This window comes from Schistocerca americana, unplaced genomic scaffold, assembly GCF_021461395.2.
Source record: "Schistocerca americana isolate TAMUIC-IGC-003095 unplaced genomic scaffold, iqSchAmer2.1 HiC_scaffold_141, whole genome shotgun sequence".
Taxonomy (NCBI): domain Eukaryota; kingdom Metazoa; phylum Arthropoda; class Insecta; order Orthoptera; family Acrididae; genus Schistocerca; species Schistocerca americana.
Window position 1 is genome coordinate 335,668 of NW_025725491.1, and position 6,833 is coordinate 342,500.

At 51.4% G+C, this 6,833-nt stretch overlaps 1 non-coding gene across 1 annotated transcript in view; it reads left to right on the top strand.

The window, feature by feature from the left end:
• Nucleotides 1–5,169: 5,169 nt before the first annotated feature.
• Nucleotides 5,170–6,833, top strand: part of LOC124567807 — a 1,910-nt gene continuing 246 nt past the window's right edge. Inside the window, exon 1 of the ribosomal RNA XR_006970968.1 lies at nt 5,170–6,833. This exon is cut by the window's right edge and continues 246 nt beyond it. This is a non-coding gene — a ribosomal RNA (small subunit ribosomal RNA).

The window sequence follows — 6,833 nt, forward strand, 5'->3', positions numbered from 1 at the left end:
ATACACGGCGCTGATTAGTAATAGATAGAGCCATCAAAATACAGATAATGTATACAACTGTCCGTATACATGCTGAAAGACTCTGCTCACAATCACAACCACACGTCAGCCAGACACTCTTATCACGCACTACTCTCTGCCTGTAACAGGCACAGAGACAATATGTAAGCACCAGCATGGAACAACACCCAGTGCATCCTCTCCGCCACATTAGACTATCCACACTATCATAACCAGACCGGGAGGTCCACTCACAAAACAGAATATCCCACCCTTCCGACAACCACCATTGCTCAGCTAAGCCACCAACACCCACACATGTCCTACACAGGGGTACACCCAACATCACAATACTGCCTCCTGTCACAGCACACAAACAATGGCAGGAATGAAAGACACAGGTCTGCCACAAGCATGGAATCAGAGCGCCGCCTGTTATGAGCCAAAGGTGCACCCTGACGTGGCAAATCAGATGATGCCGCAGTCATTTACTTACGATAATCACAATCAACAAACCGGCCCCCCCCCCCCCCAAAACACCTTTCCTTACAACAATGTGTACCTTAACCTAACCCGTATTGTGCCTTAACCTAACCCGTATTGTGCCTTAACCTAACCCGTATTGTGCCTTAACCTAACCCGTATTGTCCCTTAACCTAACCCGTATTGTGCCTTAACCTAACCCGTATTGTGCCTTAACCTAACCCGTATTGTGCCTTAACCTAACCCGTATTGTGCCTTAACCTAACCCGTATTGTGCCTTAACCTAACCCACGTTGTGCCTTAACCTAACCCACGTTGTGCCTTAACCTAACCCACGTTGTGCCTTAACCTAACCCACGTTGTGCCTTAACCTAACCCACGTTGTGCCTTAACCTAACCCACGTTGTGCCTTAACCTAACCCACGTTGTGCCTTAACCTAACCCGTATTGTGCCTTAACCTAACCCGTATTGTGCCTTAACCTAACCCGTATTGTGCCTTAACCTAACCCGTATTGTGCCTTAACCTAACCCGTATTGTGCCTTAACCTAACCCGTATTGTGCCTTAACCTAACCCGTATTGTGCCTTAACCTAACCCGTATTGTGCCTTAACCTAACCCGTATTGTGCCTTAACCTAACCCGTATTGTGCCTTAACCTAACCCACGTTGTGCCTTAACCTAACCCACGTTGTGCCTTAACCTAACCCACGTTGTGCCTTAACCTAACCCACGTTGTGCCTTAACCTAACCCACGTTGTGCCTTAACCTAACCCACGTTGTGCCTTAACCTAACCCACGTTGTGCCTTAACCTAACCCACGTTGTGCCTTAACCTAACCCACGTTGTGCCTTAACCTAACCCATATTGTGCCTTAACCTAACCCATATTGTGCCTTAACCTAACCCATATTGTGCCTTAACCTAACCCATATTGTGCCTTAACCTAACCCATATTGTGCCTTAACCTAACCCATATTGTGCCTTAACCTAACCCATATTGTGCCTTAACCTAACCCATATTGTGCCTTAACCTAACCCATATTGTGCCTTAACCTAACCCATATTGTGCCTTAACCTAACCCATATTGTGCCTTAACCTAACCCATATTGTGCCTTAACCTAACCCATATTGTGCCTTAACCTAACCCATATTGTGCCTTAACCTAACCCGTATATTGTGCCTTAACCTAACCCGTATTGTGCCTTAACCTAACCCGTATTGTGCCTTAACCTAACCCGTATTGTGCCTTAACCTAACCCGTATTGTGCCTTAACCTAACCCGTATTGTGCCTTAACCTAACCCGTATTGTGCCTTAACCTAACCCGTATTGTGCCTTAACCTAACCCGTATTGTGCCTTAACCTAACCCGTATTGTGCCTTAACCTAACCCGTATTGTGCCTTAACCTAACCCGTATTGTGCCTTAACCTAACCCGTATTGTGCCTTAACCTAACCCGTATTGTGCCTTAACCTAACCCGTATTGTGCCTTAACCTAACCCGTATTGTGCCTTAACCTAACCCCGTTGTGCCTTAACCTAACCCACGTTGTGCCTTAACCTAACCCACGTTGTGCCTTAACCTAACCCACGTTGTGCCTTAACCTAACCCACGTTGTGCCTTAACCTAACCCACGTTGTGCCTTAACCTAACCCACGTTGTGCCTTAACCTAACCCACGTTGTGCCTTAACCTAACCCACGTTGTGCCTTAACCTAACCCATATTGTGCCTTAACCTAACCCATATTGTGCCTTAACCTAACCCATATTGTGCCTTAACCTAACCCATATTGTGCCTTAACCTAACCCATATTGTGCCTTAACCTAACCCATATTGTGCCTTAACCTAACCCATATTGTGCCTTAACCTAACCCATATTGTGCCTTAACCTAACCCATATTGTGCCTTAACCTAACCCATATTGTGCCTTAACCTAACCCATATTGTGCCTTAACCTAACCCATATTGTGCCTTAACCTAACCCATATTGTGCCTTAACCTAACCCATATTGTGCCTTAACCTAACCCATATTGTGCCTTAACCTAACCCATATTGTGCCTTAACCTAACCCATATTGTGCCTTAACCTAACCATATTGTGCCTTAACCTAACCCTTATTGTGCCTTAACCTAACCCATATTGTGCCTTAACCTAACCCACATTGTGCCTTAACCTAACCCATATTGTGCCTTAACCTAACCCATATTGTGCCTTAACCTAACCCATATTGTGCCTTAACCTAACCCCATATTGTGCCTTAACCTAACCCATATTGTGCCTTAACCTAACCCATATTGTGCCTTAACCTAACCCATATTGTGCCTTAACCTAACCTATATTGCGCCTTAACCTAACCCATGTTGCGCCTTAACCTAACCTATGTTGCGCCTTAACCTAACCTATGTTGCGCCTTAACCTAACCTACGTTGCGCCTTAACCTAACCTATATTGCGCCTTAACCTAACCTATATTGCGCCTTAACCTAACCTATATTGCGCCTTAACCTAACCTATATTGCGCCTTAACCTAACCTATATTGCGCCTTAACCTAACCTAAATTGCGCCTTAACCTAACCTACGTTGCGCCTTAACCTAACCCACGTTGCGCCTTAACCTAACCCACGTTGCGCCTTAACCCAACCCACGTTGCGCCTTAACCCAACCCACGTTGCGCCTTAACCCAACCACGTTGGCCTTAACCCAACCACGTTGCGCCTTAACCCAACCCACGTTGGGCCTTAACCCAACACACGTTGGGCCTTAACCCAACACACGTTGGGCCTTAACCCAACACACGTTGGGCCTTAACCCAACACACGTTGGGCCTTAACCCAACACACGTTGGGCCTTAACCCAACACACGTTGGGCCTTAACCCAACACACGTTGGGCCTTAACCCAACACACGTTGGCCTTAACCCAACACACGTTGGGCCTTAACCCAACACACGTTGGGCCTTAACCCAACACACGTTGGGCCTTAACCCGCTCTGTAATTGTCATACGACGCGTTAAATTAGTGTAGTGTTGCCTAACTGCAACCCCCGCAAATAGTTTGCTACTCGCACTGCCTGGTCCCCAGTGTATCGCTTCATGTTAAACACCTTGCAGCGATACACTGTAATGTGGATGGCAGCAGGACGTACATGCTCAATGCCCTTCGCAGTTGTTCATTGGCATTCGCATGGCGAAGCACTTAGCCTACGCTGTGGTACGGCCTGTGTCAACTGTCCGCTGATGTTGTACGTCCAAATCACACACTGTACTGCACATTGGTCCTCATGTACTGAATGATACATCGTGGTACATGTGACCGTACAACGACTGCGCCAAACAACGGCGAACCATGCGGTCCAACTGTTGTGCACTCAGCTATGTGTCGTCTCCCTATAAGAGCCGGATTGCAGTGTGGTATGCCCTGGATGGCGATCAGCAATGAGCCGTCTGTTGATGTAGTGGCGCGTGTTGTCAGACGTAGTCGTCTCTTCTCACACACCGTGACAGCATGGTGCACTGCGTTCCACATCTGCGACATGCGACAGAGGCCGGGTTGACAGTCGTTCGCGCAATGGACATCGCATACGTACGTACGGGGGCCACCTTCCACGTGTTCGCGAAGCGTGCACATGTTGTTGCGTGTATGTGGGCAGACATAGTGTGTCGTGACACCTGACACAGGCATGCAACAATCGTTGAATTTGCAAATGGCGATGGACGTCTACGTTTGCTGGTGACGTTACGCAAATGAACAACTGGTAAACCGTTGTGGTGCGGTTGTTCTCGCTAGAGGTGAATCAGTGATGGCGACGATCGGTTGAGCTACCAACCGGTTGTTTCAGCGATACCCACCATGCCCACGAACGTGAATGGCATGTGGGTGTGAAGCGATACGCGGCGGTGGCTGGGTGGGACCGTCCCCGGCCGGTGAGGGGGGGCCTCCCGGCGTGCTGGCCGCGCGGTGCGTGGGCGCACGCGCTACAGCCGGCTGGTGGGGGCGGCCAGTGGCAGGCGCGCCGGCCGACGGAGGCGGCAGGCGGCGCAGCTGCGCGCCGGCGCACCCTGCACGCGGCGCCGTGCGGCCAAAGTAGGTCCTCGCGGGCCCGGTGCGAAGCGCGGTGGACATCTGCAGTGTGCTGGTCCGATTGAGGACTGTGTGCGCTGAGGATGCGCCGCCGCCCGGCGCTCGGCGCCGCGACGCCGTCTGCTGCTCGGTCGCCTCTGCGGTTCTCGCAGGTGGTTTGTATCGCAGCTGTGCGGACGTGTTGGCGCGTGCGCTGTGCTGGGAGAGTTCGCTTCGGCACCCAAGTGGGGCTTTTGTCCTTCTGTGGCGCTGGCGTTGGAGCTGCCGGCCACCGTAGGTGGCGCGTGTTGTCTCCCGCCGGCAATGCCACGACAGCACGCTCCCGGGCCTCTGTCGGCAGCGGCAAGCTCAGTTGGGAGCACGGGTGGTCGCACCTAAAGCGTCTACTCGCCAAACTCCGGGCGATTGCGCCTCTCTCGAACCCGACCAAGTACTTAGGACGGCGCTGCGCGCCGCCGGGACCTGAGAGGGTTTCGAGGTGTATCGTGCAGGGGAGCTCAGCCTCCTCCTGTTTGCAGAATAATTGAGCGGACGCTTGCGTGTTCGCGCGGGCCCCCGGGACACACTCCCGGGCGGCCGGCTGCTCAGCTCTAGTTGACGCAGCTCCCTGGTTGATCCTGCCAGTAGTCATATGCTTGTCTCAAAGATTAAGCCATGCATGTCTCAGTACAAGCCGCATTAAGGTGAAACCGCGAATGGCTCATTAAATCAGTTATGGTTCCTTAGATCGTACCCACGTTACTTGGATAACTGTGGTAATTCTAGAGCTAATACATGCAAACAGAGTCCCGACCAGAGATGGAAGGGACGCTTTTATTAGATCAAAACCAATCGGTCGGCTCGTCCGGTCCGTTTGCCTTGGTGACTCTGAATAACTTTGGGCTGATCGCACGGTCCTCGTACCGGCGACGCATCTTTCAAATGTCTGCCTTATCAACTGTCGATGGTAGGTTCTGCGCCTACCATGGTTGTAACGGGTAACGGGGAATCAGGGTTCGATTCCGGAGAGGGAGCCTGAGAAACGGCTACCACATCCAAGGAAGGCAGCAGGCGCGCAAATTACCCACTCCCGGCACGGGGAGGTAGTGACGAAAAATAACGATACGGGACTCATCCGAGGCCCCGTAATCGGAATGAGTACACTTTAAATCCTTTAACGAGTATCTATTGGAGGGCAAGTCTGGTGCCAGCAGCCGCGGTAATTCCAGCTCCAATAGCGTATATTAAAGTTGTTGCGGTTAAAAAGCTCGTAGTTGGATTTGTGTCCCACGCTGTTGGTTCACCGCCCGTCGGTGTTTAACTGGCATGTATCGTGGGACGTCCTGCCGGTGGGGCGAGCTGAAGGCGTGCGACGCGCCTCGTGCGTGCTCGTGCGTCCCGAGGCGGACCCCGTTGCAATCCTACCAGGGTGCTCTTGAGTGAGTGTCTCGGTGGGCCGGCACGTTTACTTTGAACAAATTAGAGTGCTTAAAGCAGGCAAGCCCGCCTGAATACTGTGTGCATGGAATAATGGAATAGGACCTCGGTTCTATTTTGTTGGTTTTCGGAACCCGAGGTAATGATTAATAGGGACAGGCGGGGGCATTCGTATTGCGACGTTAGAGGTGAAATTCTTGGATCGTCGCAAGACGAACAGAAGCGAAAGCATTTGCCAAGTATGTTTTCATTAATCAAGAACGAAAGTTAGAGGTTCGAAGGCGATCAGATACCGCCCTAGTTCTAACCATAAACGATGCCAGCCAGCGATCCGCCGCAGTTCCTCCGATGACTCGGCGGGCAGCCTCCGGGAAACCAAAGCTTTTGGGTTCCGGGGGAAGTATGGTTGCAAAGCTGAAACTTAAAGGAATTGACGGAAGGGCACCACCAGGAGTGGAGCCTGCGGCTTAATTTGACTCAACACGGGAAACCTCACCAGGCCCGGACACCGGAAGGATTGACAGATTGATAGCTCTTTCTTGATTCGGTGGGTGGTGGTGCATGGCCGTTCTTAGTTGGTGGAGCGATTTGTCTGGTTAATTCCGATAACGAACGAGACTCTAGCCTGCTAACTAGTCGCGTGACATCCTTCGTGCTGTCAGCGATTACTTTTCTTCTTAGAGGGACAGGCGGCTTCTAGCCGCACGAGATTGAGCAATAACAGGTCTGTGATGCCCTTAGATGTTCTGGGCCGCACGCGCGCTACACTGAAGGAATCAGCGTGTCTTCCTAGGCCGAAAGGTCGGGGTAACCCGCTGAACCTCCTTCGTGCTAGGGATTGGGGCTTGCAAT